We start from the raw sequence: 22,039 nt of genomic DNA on the forward strand, positions 1-22,039 counted from the left end.
TTATCATCGCCTCGCGAATGAGGAAGAGCCGCTCGCAAGTGTCTCATAAAAATTCTTAGTCGGTTCACGGAGGCTTTTTATGGTTTCATCGAGCTGTTTCCACGACCGACACCGTAATAGCATTCGAGGGAGAAAAAGAACGAGGGTGGAGAAGAGAGCGAGGCAGCGAAAGGCGCGCCTGAAAGGCCGAGAATGAAAAATCGAGGGGTAGACCGACGAATCAATCGCAAACATTGGAGGGTTTCCAGTGGTGGGTCACGACACTGGGTTACCGGGGTGTGCGATTCCCTCGCCCGAGGCTCGCGAGCTAGTCCGCTTTTCACCCATCGAAATTCGGCTCGCGAGGACCCGTGAGGACACGCACACGATGCATCGTGCAACGGTTCGCGCCTGCGGTTCTGCAAATCGAACAGCTCTCGCTACTGTTGTTTCATCTTTTTTTTTTCCCCCGTCGCATTATTTTTATTATGCCGGATTCTCTCGCCAATCTGAACTGATAACTTTTCCCCGATGAAAAAATATCGAGACACCTGTTTCGATGGAAAATATAAGAGATGAACGAAGTTACGAAGGAAAAAAAAAAAAAACTAATAAAATAAACGATCAGACATTTTCATGGATCCCAGATTTTAAGTTGATTGAATTTTAATTTATAGCTTCGCGATAATACAAATGTATAATAAAAAAGCAGAATATTGATTTAAATATGTCAAAGAGTTTACTATTAAACGCTAGATACGACGGAGAGACAACCTTTAGAAAAAGAATGCGCGCGGAATACTTTATGAAAGCCCGACCATTGTCGCAGCGCTGAACATTCTCTTTGGAGAAAAGAATGTTATTTTATTTGCAAGCAACAATGTGCTATTAAAGTGAACTACTCGACACCTATAGAGCCACCTGCATCGCAATAAAACATTTATGAGATGTGTGCAAGAGTAATAAAAAAAAAAAATAAAAATAAAAAAAGGTAACAAAAATTAAACAAAAAAAGAAAAAAAAATTCCCCCATATAAATAAAAAAATAATTGATAAATATTCATAGAATATCAATATTCATAAAATACTCGGCGTTATCGGTTAGATTTGCAAAACGGTGCCGCGGTCCCACTTAGCAGCGCGTTCGGCCGATTCTCACGCGACTTTTACGCGAGAGGATTCATTTTCATTCTCGCCACGCGGCGTCAATCGAATCGGCGCGAACCGGTTCGGCCCGACGAGACGTGTCGGTGCGCGGCGTTAGCGGGTCCGCGCGGACCGTAATTTTCCTATCGCGGATTATAAAACCCCGACGATTCTATCCCGCGGGATATTGTTTGTCATGTAAATATTACCAAAACACTTTGCGCGCGCGCGCGCGTGTTAACCATCGCTGCCGTTGCATGTGCACACCGCTGGCGGACAAGCTTCCGATACGCGAACTGCGAAACTTTCGGGTTTCCATTTGGCGGCGCGTCCCGATTGGATGAATCGACATTGTCAGAGGGTCACCCTCGCCCGCTCCTCGCTCACCCCTCTTCGTTCCCTCCCCTGAACACGTCACGCACATTCGCGCGGACTTATGGACATAATTCGTCGGTATTATTTGCAAGAGGGGTCGCACGTGCAGATCACGGCGGCGTTACCCGGCCCGCGTTCCGTATTTTAATCCACAACTACGTCATGTTTGCCGGGCTTCCTTCTACCCCTTTATCGCTTCCTTTGTTCCGCGAGTACCTCCCCTTCAAGACTCGATTAAAACCGGGGATTACCTCATCTTCCAGTTACTCATCCCGAGGATTTGGTAAAGGTGCAGAAACAACTTGTCGAAAATGATGATGAAAATTTGTAGACGGAAAAACCGATGTAACGTAAACTCTAATGCGGATCACAATCTGTACGTTACGTAATTTTAAAGGGGTACGATCGATCATTTGCGAGAATGAGCGATGGGAGAGGCGCGACCCACCTTTACCCCGCGTTAAAAAATACGAACGTAAAATAAAATCGTGTGATTGATCTTTATTATTTCTCTGATCTGTAAAGAAAAATTAATAGAAAAAGAAGTTATCGATACTAATTCTCGATATTGAGTCATAAAAGCAATAGTAATATTATCAGAATTATTCCTGGGTCTTTCTCTCTCTCTCGTTGCGGTTATATAGCACGTATACGACAAAGTTGTTCTCGCTATGTCTTCTTCAGCGCGTTTAGCGGTCGTTGGGAAGCGACAGTAAGACGTTAGCGTTTCTATTCCGCTTTCCAGAACCGTTCGCGAACAGACACGGAAACGCGGGCAATTACAAGCATGCGATGCCGGCCGGGGAAGCGACAGGAACGGGAGAAAGATGGAAAAAGAAAAAAAAAAGAAAGAGGGATGGTGCACCCGCAGAAGAAGTGCACAGCCGCCAATCACGGGGTGTCAGAGGCGGCAGGCTGTCATTAGGCGATTAAATTCCCGTAGCAGCCGATCTGTCTTCGTTCGCGTAAATCTTCATCAAGTTTCGATTTTCCACGCGTTTTGACGAAAGGGGGCGGGAAGCGGGGCGGTGAAAACGGCGCGAACGCCGACGCGGCGTCTCCGCACCGAAGGGCAAAAAGCACCGTCACCACGGCGGTGATCAATAATACATCAAAGAATAACGGTGAGAATATCGGAGACGTCACTGACCGAACGTCGCGCGCGCGCCGGCTAAAGATAACTTACGTGACGTCTCACTTGTACTGAAAAATATTTTAATGATAAATTCACTCGTGAACTTGGATCCCCGCGGGGAACACGAACGCCAATTACCTCGCGGCTGTTTCATTTTATTTTTTTTATTCTTTTATTTTCACCCGCCGCACTCTTTCGCAATTAATGTTTGATTGAAATAGAATCCGATCGCGACCGTGTCTCTGGTAAATAAATTAATTCAATTTACTGTAAGACTTACGTGAAAAAAGAAGGAAAAAAAAAAGTCACGTAAATAATTAAGGCGTCGGCGAGGCGCGCAATGTTTTAATATAATTAACAATTCCAGACTGAAGACACCTTCCGACGTTCTATGTAAAACGCAAACGTGTAGTGTTAGTTACATCAAAGAGTATCGACCGGTGTGCATTTTAAAGCGATATAGCATTGTGCGAAATTCTCGCAAAGGTGAAAGCCGGCCGAAATGAAAATGGAAAGGAACGCAAATAAAATAGTTTGCAACGACAAACTATATATTGAGTTAATGACGGAAATTACTCGGCGATATTTACTTAAATAATCGCGCAGCGTTGTTTTACGTTTTATGCGCGATAGTGGGTTACGACCTGTATTAATCATAAATGCGTTATACGCGTATTTAATGATTTATATCGAATCGACGGAATAGAATTTATACATTGACAAGCTGTTTGCGCAAAGGTACCTTATGAATATTCAAATTACAGGCAACCGCTCTCAAGGTTGAGCAAGACATTTGCTTTATTATTGTCTAGCAATTAAAATGCTGGATTCTTAATTCATGATAATAGACCTATTTTTATTGCATTTAATTTTACTGCGTCCACCTTTGACATATTTATGTCTACCACCACGTTAAAAATACAAATTCCATTTCTGATTGACGTATAGAGTTCACGCATACATAGAGCACGATTTTCAGCGCGATTTTCAAATGGAGGAGTCGCTCGCTTTTTTCACGTAAAATATGTCGAGAACGACGAAGGAAAATTTTTTTTGCAATAATTTTTCTTTTTTTTTTTTTGCAAACCTTGGTATTAAATCGTAAAATTAATTCACCCTGTTGCATCCTTTTAAAATCAATGAAGAAGTCAGATTTTTCGTCGAGGGTCAATTTCTGACAGCGGGTGGAACGACGGAATTTTATTCGTCCGTTTGATTGCGAGGCCTCGAAGGCTCCCCCCGGTTTCTACTAGGCAATAGCGGTTTTAGTTGGAACGCGCGCGTATCTCGGCGGTAATTTACGAGATCTTCCTTCGGCCGGTCGATCGATCGTGCCGCGGCATCGCACCGCGATTCCGCCGTACGTATAAGCATAAGCGTGCACACACGAGCGTGTTTACGCAGCGGCTGCTTAAAAAGGCGTGTCCTCGGTCGCCGCACGGCAATCACCGCGAAAATTGCGCGGTTTCCAATTGCGCGTATTGAAAACGGCCAACAAACCGTGGCCTACCGGCGCGCCGGGCAGAGAAAGAGAGAAAGAGGAGGTCGGGGGATTCTATAATATTAAAGGTAAATATCCTTGAACGCTCGGTCATTAGAGCGAGCGATGCGTCCCGGCCGGCCCCGGACTCCCGCAATGATACGGTACGGCGTGCGTCTTATGTAAATTTCAAGGCACGCACTCTTCACCAGGGAAAAGAAAAATTTATGCCTGTCCCGCCGGCCAAGGTCTCGTTTCCTCTTCCTGCGCGTTAGGACGCCGGGAAAACCTGGAGAAACTCGCGTACTTTGTATCCCGAGAATTTCACGCGCGGTGGGCGGAAAGGTGGGGTGAGGGATGGACATTAGCGAGCCCGTCGCCGTTCATTAGGACGTCACGTCTTCTTCGTTCACCGCTGATAACGGGCTGTTCCGCTTCACGACGATTGTTTTTCTAATGTCTTCATAATTTCACGCGCGGCTATTTTAGCGTGGCCACTAAGCTCGGGTGGCCGCGCAGAAAGGAATATCATTACGCCGTTCCTCGGCCGTTTGTCGTACAGTGTATAATGCGTTCGTTCGCTGCAGTTTGATCAATCGCGCGGCTACAGCGGACCGTAAAGTAAACCTAGACGCGACGGTCGATGATGGAAATTAAAAGGCATTAACGTGGCTTCTAAGATTCCCGTTCCAAGAGTTATCGAATCTCTGCCCGATTCTGTCAACGACTCTTCTTCGAATCGTCCGTGATTTCGACGATACCTGGCGTGATGGATAAATAAGTTTTCATCGTTTCACATGCATCAGAGCTAAGCAGAAGAATGAAAGGAGGAGAAGGAGAACGTCCGGCTGAAACGGCTAAGAGGGAAAGTAGTAAAAAAAAAAAAAAAGAAAAAGAAAAAGAAATAAAAAATAAAAAAACGGAGAAAAGAGCGGCGAGAAAGAATCGGAGGTGGACCACACGCACACACGACTTGTACGACTCGCACACACGTATACGCCTGCGTACACAATCGTCAAGCGAACGTGACCAAGGCGGACCGAGTTGATATTGTAATGCTGAGGTATCCATCCTGCTGCATTATCGTACAGTCCGCGAAAGCAGCCGCGTAGCTGCGCTTCCGCGAGCGTGCTCCACGGGACGGAACGGTACGTATACGGTCGTGACACGGGCATGAGCCCGCTGCCCCTTTCGCGATGTAACGCACACATATTGTAACATATCATACACGTCTTTTTCATTGTTCGAAGCCTGCGGGGGAAAGAGAGAAAGTGAGCGAAACGCGAGCTTCCCGAAGCATCCCTTTAGAAATGGCCAAGGGCACACGTGGAGGGACGAAAAAGAACATCAGGGATACGCGAAATATTAAGTCGTAACCCGTTCGTAGCCAGATGGGTGGTCGCGAGCGGGTAACATGCATCGTCGCGGGGAAATGCAAAATCGTCCGTACGTGCTTGTCCGTTCGTACGAGCGCAGAGAGGTGCATTCGTGTGTGCACGCAGCCGTGCGGCGGATACGGGACGACGATTAGAAAACCGGAAATGACGAGCGCGGATCGAATGAGCCGACGCCGGGCTCGGACGTCTCCCCTTTTACCCCCCTTTCTCGACGTGGGATCTCCCATGGTGATCCAGAGGGAGAATGGTAATCAGTCCGGCCGCGACTGTACCGAGATAAACGAATCACGTATTATTATAATGGCCAGTTGCTAAATGGTTTTTTTCAATCCGTCCGTCCATCTCCGTCCGCCTGCGTCGGTCGTTCGTCTCCCATTCTTCTCTCCCCTTGCCCCCCCGTCCCTACGCCGTCTCTACCGACTCGTCCGACCGCCTCGCCATTAATACTTCATTATAACCGTAATGAAAATAATAAGAAAGGCCATTTATCCGAGTCCGTGTAGTTTGCTGTTTCTTCCTTTCCTCCTTTCGTTCTTCGTTCGGCTACGTTTCTCCTTCCTCCACCAACCCTTATTACTTTATACATACATTGAATAGGAATCGCGTTCTTCGTCCTTGATGAACGACTTGTCCTGTCCCTGATGGAAATCACGGCGCGTTCATTAGACGCGCCGATCGTCCGGATAGTAATAACTTACTAATACCGATAATATTAATAACTTTCGCATTTCCGAGCGCGACGCTCGCGTGGTCCCGTTATTTTCGATTACTGCCGCTCGCGTTTCTTTCTTTCTTTCTCTAGTCACTTATTCGAGTTTCAGAATACTTTCGCAACGGAGCGATACAAACGCGCGACGTCGTATTCTCTTCCGTGGAATAACTCTTCTCTCCCCGTTCATCTTTAACGAAGGCCATTATGCATTCCGTTTTATAAACTAGCCTCGCGTGCCCTTCATCTTTTATTTTCGCGAATATAAAAAAAATTGTATTCAATTTTACTTTACATCCCACGCTCCTCTGTGCGTTGTTTAGTCTCCAAGTGTACGCGCGCATTCGATTTTAAAACATTCCACACTCGGCCCTTTGCGTCCTTACACATTTCGCCTCCGCGGCGATATGTTCAATTTTGCATACTGTATGCACGCTTGCGTTTGCGCGGCCCGAAGCGTGTCGTTTCCAGTAATGATCAATGACGACGGTATAAAAAAAAAAAAAATTATCGGCCGATCACCGACGACGATGGAGACGTCCTGACATTCAACCGGCAAAGACTGCGAAGGACGAAAGAGAGAAAGAGAAGGAAAGGGCGGAACGGGGCATTTTCATTAGCATAAAATTCTTTTTAGCAATCTCGCATAATGCCCCTCTTCTCTCCTCTCCGCTGCCCTCCCCACCAGACTGGAAGCGGGAGCGGGCATACGCCAGAGCCTATCATTATAGAGAAGGAATCATTGGATGATCTTAATCATGCGAACCGCTCTCCGTGCCTTCGTGCCGGCCAATCGCGTCGGCCGATTTCGAATAATGGTTTCCAGCAGAGTTGCGCTAAACTCGGAAATGTATGCCCCGCTCAGAGAAAACTATAACCGGCAGCGGACTATTTCATATGCACAATCGTGCGACTGACCATCCCGAGTATAAACAAGAAAGTCGTCTCTCTACCTGAGGATGCATGACGATTTTAAAAAAGCACGAGGAAAAGATGAAAATCCCTTTTTTATTTTTTAGACGAAACTTAAATTGAATTTAATTAATATCATAATATGACACTTTATTTCCTGACGATAAGTCCAACGGTACGTAGATTACAATCCGATGCGGAATACGAGAAGAGCGCATTATCAGCGTTTATTTCGATATCGCGAGACGCGGATTACGGGCGAAGAAAGCGGATGAAGAAAACAAGTGTCGCGCGCGATGCGCAGGCAGATACGGTACGACCCCTTTAAAATCAGTCGCGGTCCTCTCTCTTTTCTCACCCTCTTTCTCTCTGTCCTTCCCGCAGCCCCTAATCGCGAGAGGTCGAGAGCCTTGACCGTGGCAACTCGACCTATCTCAATCCGTGGCGCAGGCGAAAGGGACGGAGACCGCCGTCGACGGCGCCGCCGCCGCGCCGTAAGGGCTTCCACCCTTAAATTCCGGTCAGGAGCTTTGTGGCCGTTAAGGGGTGGCATGGATACGGCGCGCCGGGTAGGAGAAGCGGGAGGGGGAGGAGGGAACCGGCGGTGATGCCGGCGGTTTCGCTGCCGTGGAAGTGGAAGTGGCGTGGGACTCCACCACCGGCCCGACCGCGCGCGTTTCATCCCCGGGAAAACCCGTGAAAACCGCCACTTGTTGCGTTACCTGCTCTCTCTCGGCGTGCCCACGATTGAACGAATATATACGGGGCGAAGTATATACACCGCGTGTATTTGTACACTCGACCATCCCCCTTGTCGCCCTCCCCCTCCCCCCGCCTCTCGGCTCCCGTTCCGTCGCTCATCACCTGACTCCACCGAATCGCGCGCTCATATTATATACACGTCGGCCGGCACGATGAAATCGGGACACCGCGAAAAAGTTGAATTATGTTAATGATGTGACGCGGACGGGTCGTTTCAGCGGTCGGCGCAACGTCAGCCTGCATTTTCCAAACTTGTTGATCAAACGGGAACCGCGTTGCGCGTTGAGGCGTCTAGGCTTGGCTCGTGCATTTTCAGACTTGCTCTCGCACGTTTAATAAGAGAGAGGACCGGAGCAAACGTTATTTTCGTCAATTCACGTTTCTTAAATGCATCGAAAATTCGCAAACGTGTTCTCGAGACCTTGAAGATCAAGAAAGATCCCGGGAGTCCGAAAATCGAATCAGTGCTCAATGATCGAAGGAGGGACCCGGTGTCTCAGTAAAAAAGGCCGGGGGATGAAAGTAAATGAGGACGAGGGAACGGTAGGAGCGGATTTGCATTCGAAGCGTGCAATTTCTAACATTTTGCGCCTCCTTTTGCGAAGTCCCGAACTTCTCGGCTTCGCGTATTCAATAGGTAGCTCGCGCGATTCTATCCACCCTAACCCCCCTCGGCTCCGCCGTCCACCTCCTCCCCCTGAACGTAAGGAGTTTGCACCCTACACTTACAATCGGCTAGACGCTAAAAATGTCGACTTGGACGTTGATGTTTTTAGAGCAAAATACTCGCTCGCTTTCTCTCTCTCTTTCTCTTTATCTCAGTCTCTTCTTTGCTCTCGCTCGCTCGCACGTCCGCCGTGATTTTCGATGTAGGCGCTGATCACGGGGGTAGGTAATATCAGTGCCCTGAGGCCGCCACCGTCCAAACAGCGCGCATAAGGGCTACGCCGATCATGCTACCGGGTACCGAAGCGCCGAATATCGAAATTACCTCCCTCCCTGCCCTTTCCGCCCGCGGAACTAAGATTCGATCGATATAATCATCGGTCTCTCACCTGCGGCCACGAATCGATACGCGCGCGCTCACCGTGCGCTCGTGGAAAAGGTGGCCCATACTCCGCCGAGGGAGCCAAAGCGAGGCCGAGAGACCACGTAGGGGACGGAGAAGATGTATCTCGAGAGGAAACCCGTTACCACGAATCCGAAATCCTATTTAGAGAACCGAGTTCGAGACATTCGGCGATCCAGCCTCACCCTTGAAAGATTTCTCGATAACGCAGAACGGTAATTAAAATCTTTCTCCCGGGGTAACATTAATTTATCACGTACACTTTTTGCAAATTAAATTTTTGTAAATTCAAGTATAACACCGAAGCGATTAAAATATTTATATTCTTTTACTTTCGTAAATAGTTAAATATCAGTAGTCGATTTATAAGCAAAAATCACATAGCAACGTGAATAAAGATTCACTTCTCTTCTCAAACATTGACAAGCAGTTAAAAAATTAAAATTACGTAATGTTGGTTTTAGAAGAATTCACCTTTATGACGGTTCAATATTAATGAGCTTAATGAAAAATAAAGATCCCCGATGTCAGAATTGACGGTATCGAGAGAGCGGAACTGGACATTCCGCAAAATCTTCATCTCTTATTAACTTTCGGAGACGAGGCGGTGCAATTTTTATCGTTTCTTGTTATAGTATTACCACATATTATATATTAAGGACAGCGGGTGATAAATAATGCAGCCGCGTACTATTGTAAGCGCGACGATTCAGTAAATGACGTAAAGAGGTTAATCGAGTCCTCGTATCGCGATAAAGAGTTGCTTCTGGTGCCTACCAGACTCGATTTCCGAATCGCGACACTTCTGTTATCGATCGGACGTAACGCAAACGCTGATTATTATACGCGACGTCGCGCAGCTTCGCATCGACGGACAAGAAACCAGCTCAATTAGTCAATCGTTCATCAGGGCAAGGGGGGAAAAAATAATCTTGTTTTACGCGGGTCGAACTTTAAAGCGCAAGACGCGGCGCCAAGTAACTAGAGCTAAATAACTATAGTTATGCAACTCGAACTAGACTTGTATAACTACGGCGGTATATTGTAATTGAACAACTGCGTGGTTAACGACCGGCCGCGTGTCTTTATCTAAAGAATCTAAACTATAGCATCACCGCGCAATAATTGTTTTCCGCGCGCGTTGTTCTTAATTATCAACGTCAGAGCTTCCGTGGCGCGGAAGGGGAGGGGGAGGAAAGGGGATGTTTCCGCGATCGCATTCTGATTCCGCTCGATGCAGCACCGTTGAATAGACGGCCGAACGCGAATTCTGGGTCAGCCGCATTGTCGGGCCGTAACGAGACAATCGCGACGATACTAGTATACGATGCGTAACGCCACGGCGCGCGGCCACGAGCGACGTAACCTTCGTTTCATTAAATCCCCACGCAGCCGCCAACTGACTTTGCCGGAATAAAAAGTGGGATATTAAAATTGCAAATTAACTTTTGTGGCGATTCGAGTGCCTCCCTCCTCCCGCCCCTCCATTGCTCGCCCATCCCGGCGACTCGCGGTTGAATGCGGTAACGTCGGCCGAGCTTGCGGCGTGCACACGCGTGCGCTTATGGGCAGGCACACGCGGGATCCGCGGCACAAAGAGATGTTTCAAAAAGAGCGGCCGTAAAAATTTCATCGTAATAACCTTAGAAATTTTATAGAAATCGTAAATTTGCCGGGGCGGCGCACCCGGCCGTCCGCCCGCGAAAACCAGCTGCAATATTTAAACGCCCTTCAGAAATAATTGGCCGACTGGCTGCTACGCGGCAAATGGCCCGCACGCGGGAAAGAGGGAGCAAAGGGTTAATTACCGCGTTGAAAAAGAAAGGAGGAGAGTGGAAAAAAAAAAAAGAAAAGAGCTACCTTCGCTTCGTGTTTGCCACATCTACGCGGAAACTCAACGCGAAGCGGGGAAGGCGAGATAGATAAACGCCGCGGTGAATATTTCGCGTTCTTACGCCTGAAGAGGAACAGGATCGCGAGATAGCGCGAGGAAACAGGATCTGTCCCCCGCCTATCGATCCGCGGGATCGAGGATAATCCGTCACGATCGAGGGTCCACGGTATCGTTCGGCTGTAAATTCTGTGCGTACGAGCGCGCGCCCGAACGAAGCGAGAGCGCGAACGCGCGAGATAATGATACGGTATTTCTGGCATTCCGATAATCCGCCGCGATAAATCACGCCTAAACGGACGCGCGCGATGCGCTGTAAACACACGTTGCGAGGCGGCGTCCATCGATACCGAAAGTCGAGAAGATGGATGATATTTTATAAGTCCGTCGAGCGCCGTCGAGGACGGCTGAGAAAAACGGTTGGAAAGAGAATCGAAAGAGCTCGTTACTAACCTGCGCTCGATGACTCACTTCGAGGACGAGAGCACTCTTCGATATCGTTCGGCGAAGGATGATGCCAAGTTTCCACTTTCCCTAGATAGATCTCTTGAAGTATGTTACCGCACAGCTTTCTGTAAAAAAAAAAAAAAAAAAACTGATTAAACGTACAGAATAAAAAATAATATTCTATAAAATAATTAAATGCATAAAACTGTATAAAAAAAATATTAGCGCGTTATACAAACGCGTTACAATTTCATAGAAAATTTTTAAGACGCGGTTTAACGGCTGTTGTCGACCTCATTCATATTGCACGAACGTTTCTCGCAAGAGCCTCTTCCACCGCTTTCCCCCTGGTTCGATACGGTCGAACGTAATTTCGACTGTCCTTACCCTTTGTAAATCGCTCGTAAGGCGCGGAACGAGGAACGGTCCCGGGACGAAACCTCTTTATCGTTTACGTCGCGGGGATGGAATATGTGTATATACATATAATGTTGCGGCCGCAAAGACATCGAGAACCGACGTCAAACGTCCCGCATTAAATTACATTGCATTTCCATGGCGGATAGACGAGGGACGCGGTGCATATGCATACCTGTCCTTTGTCCGGCGCGATGCACCGAAACGGCGTACCGGGTGGCCCGCCGTGAAATCGCCCTGTCGTCTCGGAAACAACGGTCGCCACGAAAGCCGGCACGGGACGGAAATAACTGATCCCGAGCCGAGACAAAATTTTTTTTTCTTTACAACGCGGTCGAACGCGATCGCGAAGGAACCGCGACTCGCGAGGATCATGCGATCGAACGGTAAAAGACGAAATCCGCGACCGCCTTGAATCCCGAAATTCGCACGCACCCTGTAGATGAGAAGGGTACACCGAGAGACGTGCACACGTATACGGGGCGTCTCTGGACACGTGGTAGTTAAATCGAATTCCCCTGCTGTCCTGTCCGCCGGAGACACAAAGCAAAGGTTGCCGGAGTGGATGGGTCGCCCTGGGCGACCATCTAGCAAATTGCGGTATCTAAGTGCCCGCTGGAAACGGTCCGCTTTATCGCTCGGCTCTCGTCGAGAATTTCGAATTTCGGAAAGTCGCTCTCGCTCGCTCCGAGGTGCCTCGGACGCGCGCGTGCGGACGGAGAGAAGATTCGCTCTAAATCGCTAGAGTGGCGGAAACCTCGGCGGATTTTCATTGCTTGAACTACGTCCCCGTCGTAATAATTAATATAAAGACCCCCGCAACGTGAGTAATGGCTAATGACGCTGGCGCAGAGTGGACTAAATAACTGAATTATTTAACGAGCGCAAGCCTTTTTATACGAAAATAAAAAAAAATCAACGCGCGAGAAGGAATTCCACCGTTTATCAGAATACTTTAAGCCGGTACTCGATATTCTACCGTGAAGGAATATTCCTCGAAATTAGACGGAGCGTTGTCTCGCTTTTTAAACGCGGCATACGTAATCGCTTCTTTGTATGCTTAATAAAGAAATAATAGCTGCGGTGAGAACGTGAATTAAACGCCGGGGTATACGCCGGCCGTTTCGTTCCGATACGCTACCCATCCCGATCCGACGGTGTGTTTAGCATTTAGATGCGAATCGTGCGAGACCCAAGAGCGCGGCGGCGGAGATTTATAAACAACTCTTAGCGACAGATCGGGGTGGACGGACCACCGGGCTGGGGTGGGCCCGAGGGATCATTAGGACAGATTTTCCGCCGCGCGATTCTCTGATTGCCTCACGTACGACGGTTACGCGCGATCATTCGGTTCGATGATAATTCCTCGGGTATTCCGGCACGTCTGGCTCGAAGACGGCGGCGCGGAGGGGTGGAGGAGATGGACGGGACGGGCGAGGACCAAGAGGGTGATCTCCTACGATCACACGCAATTACATGCTGAATCTTTAATGGAACGTCTCGAGCCTGGAATTAGCCGAATGCCATGGAAAGCCATCGCCACGTAATGCAACCGCGATCTCTCCCGCGCGGGAGCGGGCCCTTCGGCTACGTGAGCCACGAGGACGGACTACCGTCCACCTTCTGCGAGCCCTTTCGACGGACGAAAACAATAGGCGCATCGCGGATCTATCCTGTGTTTCTTATAAGACTGCAAGCGAGGATTTTCGAGTATTGCTCGTATAAATTTAGCTATCGTATTTTACAGGACGTTTTTTCTTCTTCTTAAAAACTCTTTAATCTGAAATAATTTTATCTCGCGCAAATATAATTCCTAACTTTCGTTAAAATGGGCAAAGCGATACCCGCGGACGAGTAAACGCTCCTCCAACGCACGCCGGCACCTTCTCTTTTTCTTTCCACGGAGTATTATTCCGGCGTTATTCATAAGATCGGAATGCAGGTGTACAGTTACGGTTACCAGTAAACGTGCCGTACAGGTCCCCGCGGTTGACAATGCCGCCGACTTCTTGTCACGGTTTCCCTCCCCCGGCTCCTCCCCCCCGACCACCCCCGTCGTCATCGTCATCCTTTCTCGTCCATTCTTTTTCACGCGCAACTCTTTATCCTCGCCAACGTTTCATCCCCACCGCGCGCACCGCAACACGACGCGTGTCTTTAACCTCGTCCACCTCATTGTCGTGGGTGCGTTTGTAACGTGCGCAACGTACCTAGGACCCACGGCGACAATCGATAACGCCGTCACGATCGCGGAGGACACGCACTCTCCTGTCCCCTTATGTTAATGAGCTCTTAATATTCCGCGCGTCCGACTTCTTCTTCTCCTTCTTCCTCATCTCCCTCATCCGCCGTCTACTCACTCCTCCTCCTCCCTCCCCCCGGTCCTCCGCGCGCGACACGTCCGAGCAATGTTTGCCATTACAAAGCGGGAATTAATTCATCTCTTCATCGATCGCGTGGCTAAACCCGTTACCAAGTCGTTTCTAACTTTCGGCGACTCGTAAGAAACGCTTACAGTCGCGTGTAATCGCCCGCGAGATCTCTCGAGCGAGTGCATCTCGCAAACTCGCGACCGTGGCTCTTTCTCATCGAATTGATTTTTTTTAATACTTTTTATCTTCGCGTTAGTAACCGCACGAAGAGGTAGAAGTAAATTATTAATATAATTATTTTTTTTTTTTTTTGCAAAGTAATGAAACATGGAGGGATAACAAGAACGCAAGCTGCCTTGCATAGTGTACACTGGGAGCTCCGAGGATTTGGCCAGTGCTTTCTATTCCAAAAGCAGAAGGCATTTATCTCAAAAATGGAATGACAAACTTATGTAACCGCTGAGACTCGTTGCGGCGGACGGAAAATAAGTTGGCGAAGACGCGAGAAATCGCGCGTTCCTACGTTTAGCAGCCTCGATTCCCCGCCTGGCATTAGCCGTTTCTCTCAGCCCGAACTGGCAACGGGGGCCATTTATCATCGTCTGATAGATCGACCGCCTGCCTCGATCGAAAAATTACCATCGACGCAATAAATAACGCCTGGAATTACCGGACGTCTTTCGCGGCCCGCGAAGTTCAGCGCTTCGATGGCTGTCAACTCGAAATATTCTCGGGAGGACAGTCCGCTTCGCGAGTTCTCATTTGTTTCGATGGAAATGTTCGTTAAAATTTAATTGCCCCTGTCATCAAATGAAGAATCTCTTCGGCACGCAAACAGCCTTGCTTGCGGAAATAAAAATTCAAGCTCGTCTCTAACGTTTCTTTTTGTAAACGAATATAACTTTATTATTCTATACTTTTCTCTCCGCCGCTTTTCCAAAATTCGATCGTAATTTCATTTTGACTTGAACGGTAAATCGTGAAAATGCACACGCGAAACCTTTTTCTGACGTCAAAAATTTCGCGGGCATATTTAACGGACGGTGCTGTTTATTCAGAAATTCTCAATCCGGAACGAATTGATAACTGACACACTGGTCGGCTTTCGTTCTTCGGGAATCGAAGAGGTTGACAACCGCCATTTGGAGCACGCACACGAGGCGAGGAAAAGAGAGAAAGAGAGAAAGAGAGAGAGAAGAGGCGCGAGGAAATACGCGGGTATAAGTTAGCCGTAAGTAAGTATAAGCGTCGCTCGATCGGATATCTCTCCGGCGCGTTTAAGCCGGTAAGAGACCCGATATCATTAATAATAATTATACAATTACATGTAGGTATATGGTGTATCCAGACCTCGGTATAGTTTAGTGCCGTGTTATTATCCCGTTCTCGTCTCGAAGGCGGCGCGAGGGGCACGAAGGGTGGCGTCGGGGCACCGGCTCACTGCCCGGGTATAGATATATGTTATTACTTATAATATTTCATCTTCGGAATTGGCGGTTGCGCTTTGTTTATGCCATGGGAACGTCATAGGCGGTTATAACTAAGGGTGGAAAACGAGCAGGGCGCGCTCGGACCGCGCCGTGCTCACCGCGAAAGGACGAGGCGTTGAATCGGGCTGCATTTGCGCCGACCGGCCGCTCTTTATGCGCTGCCCCCTTACACCGTGGGGGAGGGAGGGCCGACATTCAAAGAAGCGCACTTTCGCGGCGAAGTTATACGAGCGATAACGTCTGCTCGCCTTTTTACCCGTTCATTGTACGCGACGTAGAATTTAATTAAACTTACATACGGCCGGGCTTCGTGCTTCACGTGCGAATTTTTCGCCCGAGAATCGCGCGCGGCAACGCGACCGTTTTACAGTTATGCAATCATAATGCACGTAACTAAGCTTTGACTGTCGCTGAATAATGCAGCCAGTTCCACGTACTCTGCTCGCGGCGCAGAAATATTATGTACACAACGTGGCGTCGTGTGTGCAAATAGTAACGCTACGCGCGTCTTACAATTCGATCGTATCGCCCCCACCTTTCCCGGCGCGGATGAAACAGCCGTAACTCCCTTCAATTGTCATTCAGTAATTACTCGGAAAATGCGGAGTGAAATGAAGGGCCGCGGGCAGTAACACGATGAGGCCGCGCACCAGGGAAAAACCGTGTGAGGCTCGGAACAATATGTTTATGCTTAGCATAAAGACCGTAATTGCAGACGTTCTACGTTGCAACAAAGGTAAAAGAATAATTAGATCGGCTACATAGTTTTAACATTTTCATACCGGGAACGAGGGCCTCTTTTCGTTTTCCCACCTTGAACGACTTACCGATCTCGATTTACACGATTTTCGTCGATCCGCGTTACACTCGACAGACTATCAATGATGCAAAAATACCGCGAGATAGTCGCGTATTCGTGAACAGTCGTCAACAGTCGCTTGCGGTGAAAAGTGCCCGGCACTCGTGCGTACGTTCAGATTTGCGAGCGACTTAAAGAGATAGCGGGAATAAGATCGGTCCGATGAGGACGGCAAATTATAGAAATCTTCGTATTTCCCGCACTTTTGCGGGGCCAAGTGTGTCATTATTGCGCGCCGATCGTGGCGACTTGTCCCGCATCTTTTTGCGACCGATCGCCAGCGACGAGGAACGTTAAGCGGAAAAAATCTGCGTGTGCAGCCACGGCCGCAAATGAGATTCCCAGTTCGACGAACCGGGACGGACGGTATATTCGACGGTTTCCACCGGGAAAATTTATAACCCGACTGATTGAATATAGGCGGATGCGTTCCGAGAAGTACTATGCCTGATTAGAAAGCCCGGCATGCACGCGGCAATGCATCTGCAGCCCCGCCCATTCCCGCTCGTCCGTTCGCACCCTTTTCTATATGTATATATGAATATATACGCGTCATATACAAGGTGCTCCGCGCGACACGGCGCCGTGTATAAAGATACTTTACGAGATGTAATAAGCCGACCTCGTAAAATTTCCCGCTCCGGAATTCCGCGTTTTATTTCGGCTCCCGCACGTGTTCCCTCCCCCTCGCGCTGTTTTGGTGATTACATTCTACATCGATCGTTACCAGCGATTTTTGTAAAACAAGGCATCAATCGTCGGCTCGCTTCCACCTCGACAGCCGAGCATCGACGCGAAATCTTTTCGGATCGCGGCAGTTATTAAATTTATTATCGTCCGCGGTCAGATTTTTTTTTTTTATGTCAAGTTTCAATTGCGAAAACAGATCGGAAACAAAACAGCGGCAGTTGTCAGATCGGAAGAAGAATCAAACGACGGGAGAACGATCGCGTAACGTCCGGGACACCTTGTATGTGCGGATGCACCGGCGTCATGACTTCCGCGAGGGGTGGAAAATGATGGACCTCTCGCGTCGTCCGGAGACTCTTTGAAGTCAATTTCACGGTGGATGTAGAGAAAGAGAAGTCGTGGTGTTCGCGCGCGCGAAAGTCGCGTTCCTCCCGGAGTGAGAAAATGACACGCAAAGCCGGTCGTACATGCGCAAAGATAAAACATCCTGTTTTTCTCCGGTGGGCTCTCTCGCATATTACAAACTCGCGAAAACTCCGGAGATAGTTTCTCGCTTTAAAAAAAAAAAAAGAAAAAAAAAATAAAGATGAGCGGAAAGGAGTGTCCCGCTTCGTTAACTGCTCGCTGCCGTAAGAAAATCAATGCAGCTAACGTTGATAGGCTAATTTACCGAGTGCCGCTTCTCCGAAATTGCGTCATTAAGCGTCAGGCTTGCAATTCGTCGCTGGATTCTCTTCGAATCGCCAATCGCGCGACAGTGGCAAATCGCGCTTCTGCTCGACAAACCGGGTCCGCCGCTTTTGTCGACGTTTAACCTGCCAATTTCTATCGACGGAGCAAAGGCTAGGAAACGCGGCTAGGTCGATCGAGCCTGCACCTAATCGCGCACGTGCGCGCGACAACGACGGCCACCGGCGGCGGCATTTAATCGACAAGCAACGTCGAGGGTTTGCGCGAGTCGCACGATGTAAACTAATTACTCGGCACTTTGCACACCCCTCCCCTCCTCCCATCCTCTTCCTTCCTCGTCGCGTTCTAACTACCCTCGGAATCTTTGGCCGGCGAGCTAATTGACGTTGTCGGTTACTTTTACGAGTGACTGACCGACGCGCCGCGACAAAAGGCGCGACTGCGCGACGGAATTATACGCAGCGTTTAGACGCAATAATCACGGAAACGATCCCTTCCCACTGAATCGTGCTACCTCGGTATAAGTCTCCCAAGTCCACGATTAAAGCCGTTGCGTACTGCATTTTCTAGATAATGCTCGAACGTATTGTATATATAAATTACATTTAAGGCACTTGAGAGCGTCGAGAACTATGGACGTGTCATTTTACAATTACAAATATCGGTACGCATGCTTCACGTGTCTACCGTTTGAAAAGGCGCTCATAAATAAGACCGATCGATGCAATATTTCACAGAGTGATTACGTAACAATCGCAGCCGTATTCGCGACTATTACGCGCGGCGCGATACCCACGGGTTATCTCGAATCGCTTTACAAGTATACAGCCGTCGTTCGACTTATCGGCGCGCGAGCGCGATAAAATTTGCAGCTCTAAAATCTGTGGCCCGCCTTCTCTAGTCGCCCGATTCCGCGCGCGAGCCCGCAATTCGGAAACGATAAAGATAAGCCGACGTCTTCGCTTTCCCTCTCCCTCGGAAAACGTCGATTAGAATAACAGGCGACGTGAAAACTTTTACGGAGGCAAGAGATTTTTTTTTCTTTTTTTTTTCCGCAGATTCAACCCTCTGTCTCAACCGACTTTTGAATTCGCGCACCGATATTAATCGAATTAAATATAATTTTACTAATATACCCGTGTATTTATGTCCGCGGTTTAAAACGCTTACGTCGGCATTCGCCGTAACTTGCATTCTGCCGTTAATAATTTTTAGAGGACGGACTCTTCGTGTACATACAATATATTTCTTTCTCTGCCGTTCTTTTTCTCGTCTTTATATTCTTCACCGGGTGAGAACACGCGTCGACGCCATGCACGCCTGCACACCGATGTACGACCGAGGTCCGCGTGAATTGGGTCAGTTTATCCCGCTAATGGGAAATATAAAGTCGTATGCACAAATACGTGCGTAAATGAAATTTAACAGCCGTCCCCGGCGATACGTATGATTTACCGTTGTGTTTGTGCTTCGCACACAACCACAAAGTATGTAATAAAATAAACGGCCTCGCGGCGGACTAGCCGGAGCGTACTTTACAGTTTATTCGGCGAAACCGCGCGGTTACAATAATTTACACGTTCGGCCCTCTTTACATTGTATACGTACGAAAGGAAAGGAGACGCCGTCGTCGACGGAGCGGCGACGCGGGGCAAGGCCTACCAAAATTCACTCTCGGCTTCACTCGACGAGACGCGATAATTGAACGTGCCGATAAAAATGGGGGATATTCCGTGTATTAAACGTTCGCACATATTTTTCTCCGAGCAACTCGAGCTCGAAAATAAATACGATCAACCAACTAATAATACTTAAGTATTATTTTCACCTGCTATTTATAAGTTCTTATCCCGAATGCTTGTAATTTTTATAAAAAAAAAATAAAATAAAATAAAAATGATTAAAAAAAATGATAAATACTGCGTGCTAAAAGTCTCTCTCGTTCCTCTCGTCGATTTTTCTACTAATGATCGACTAACCGACCGGAAAGAAACACTATCCCGACGCGGCGCCCTCGTCTCCAAGTGCTCCCCGGCGCGATTGTTATTGCTCCACGGGCAGCTGTTGTAATTTCAGGTAATTCGTGCGATCTGGCGGTGGAATCGGCCGCGTCGAAGCCGCTTCAGCGGCGAGTTATTTGTTGCCGAGGTGCGGGCGCAGAGCCGATCGAGCGGGCCGCACCGCGCGTCGAGGGCGAGCGATAATATTCGCACGGCGAGTGTTATGAGAGAACGCTCATCCGCGTCTGTTATTCTATGGAGGAAGTACGCGGACTTGTTCCCGACATCGGCCCGCGTCGATTATCACTACGTGATACGCGCCGTACGCGCGTATCGAGTCTCGGTCCGCACGCGTTTTTGCGAAAAATATTCAAACTTCTCGCGGTGAGCTCGAGTTCTTTGCCTCCGTGAGCGTGGATCTCGAAGACTCCGCGTATTTTGTCACAGCCTGTGCGCGACGTTGCTTAAACAACGGCGCGAGAGACAGAAAACCGAAGTGTTTATTATTAAATAAATATATACTCTAATTAGTCAGAAGTTGTAGAGAGGAAATTAAGAAGACGGGAATACGTGATCTGCGTTAAGTGAGAGCGGATTCTTAAATTCTGCAAGGGCCTTTAATTTTGAATAACGTTTAAGTTTCAGATCGCGCAGTTAAAACGCTATACCAATCGGATTTAGAAGGACTAAGTTTTAAAGTGCTCGGGCTGCTGAAATTTTGAACGATTTTCGACAAATGCACGGGGGCTGTCTCCAAGCTCGAGTCTATTTCCATTTCGCCGCTCTCCTCCGCGACATCGCCGTTAGGCATCGACGTAATCCACGATAATGATCAATAATTCTATGTCGAGCATATCTACGTATATTATATACCTGTATAAATACGTGTACGTATATGAAATTTCACGCATGCTCGTCCATCCAATTTTTCGACCACCTCAACCATTACTATTTATTTCAGTTTTATCTCAACTATTTTCTATTCGCAATTTTAATCTGCCGAATCTCCCAGCGACGGTATAAAAAATAGAAATTTACGCCCGACGTTGGCCTATTTTTACTACAGCTTTATATACATATATTACAACGCGTAATCATTTCCAGCAAGCGTTATCCATTTCAGAAACGGCGGCCGGCGAGAATCATCCTATATAATTATATTGCAACGGTGATCATTATATTATTATAACGTCACAGTGGATACAGCGTTACGTTAATAATAACGATCATTATTATTACAGGGCCATTTCGAAATACGGCACGATCGTCCTCGCTCGTTCGCGAACGCGCTGCAATGTCTGTTATGTCATTGTCGAGGGGCCGGCGGATAACGCTGTTCATCTTGCTCGCGTATAAACCGAAGTAAGTACGCGGGGCGGCGGCGCGTTTCGCCCCGTCGTAAATCGCGAATGATTCCGCTAAATTTCCATCTCGTCGAACGCGAGGTAGGGGACGACCGGCCAAGCCGACATAGGGGTTGGCCCGTCGACGGTGCTACTGGATGGATAATGGGGCAGGGTGAATGATAATGCCGCGTACACACCGTGCCTTACTCGTGGGTGCATTCCTCTACGGCTTCGGCGTTCGATTTTGTGCAACACGAGATTCGGTCGATCGGCTACGGGTGATTGAACCGTTCGAAATTAGAACAGCTTAAATCTCTTAAAACAAAAACAAAAACGAAGAAAAAAAAAGCGACGGAACGCTTTGAAGCCCGACTTGAGATTTAGTCGACAGTGACAGGAAGATATATGAAAACTATGTAGAAATGTATGATTAAAAAAATATTGCAGGTACGCTTCTGGTGCTTGCGATTTCCGTTAAAAACAATAGTTTTGGAGGCACTTACGTAAGCCTCAAGGATCCATAAATGGCACAGATAGCGGACGGATAGTCGTGGAAATTAAAGAGATTATCAGGAGCGCTAAGTAAAAATTACGACCGAGCGGTCATATATAATTAAATAATAATGGCAGCGTTTATATAAAACCAGCGCACATATGCTCCTTCTTCGCTACGTGTATACTTATCTCTCTACTCTAAAGAAATCACGCGAAGCGTATCGAACCCGCGCGCACTTTTGATTCTAGGAAGGAGGATGATTTCGCGCAGAAACACGCCCGATCATAATGCGCCGTATGCGCGCCTCCTTGCCCTTATACCGCGTCGGTAATTTTGATAATTCTGGGGTACAGATAAGGGCCCGCCTGGAATCCGGC

General features: G+C 48.1%; 1 protein-coding gene across 1 annotated transcript in view; it reads right to left on the reverse strand.

The window, feature by feature from the left end:
• The window catches only part of LOC139104531 (protein bric-a-brac 1), a 347,372-nt gene that overhangs the window by 309,308 nt on the left and 16,025 nt on the right, over window positions 1-22,039 (reverse strand). The window contains exon 3 of the mRNA XM_070660049.1: window positions 11,309-11,427. The gene's annotated coding sequence lies outside the window, so the exon portion shown is untranslated. The remainder of the gene's footprint in view (window positions 1-11,308; window positions 11,428-22,039) is intronic.

Source organism: Cardiocondyla obscurior, linkage group LG08 (genome assembly GCF_019399895.1).
Source record: "Cardiocondyla obscurior isolate alpha-2009 linkage group LG08, Cobs3.1, whole genome shotgun sequence".
In the NCBI taxonomy this organism is placed as follows: Eukaryota; Metazoa; Arthropoda; class Insecta; order Hymenoptera; family Formicidae; genus Cardiocondyla; species Cardiocondyla obscurior.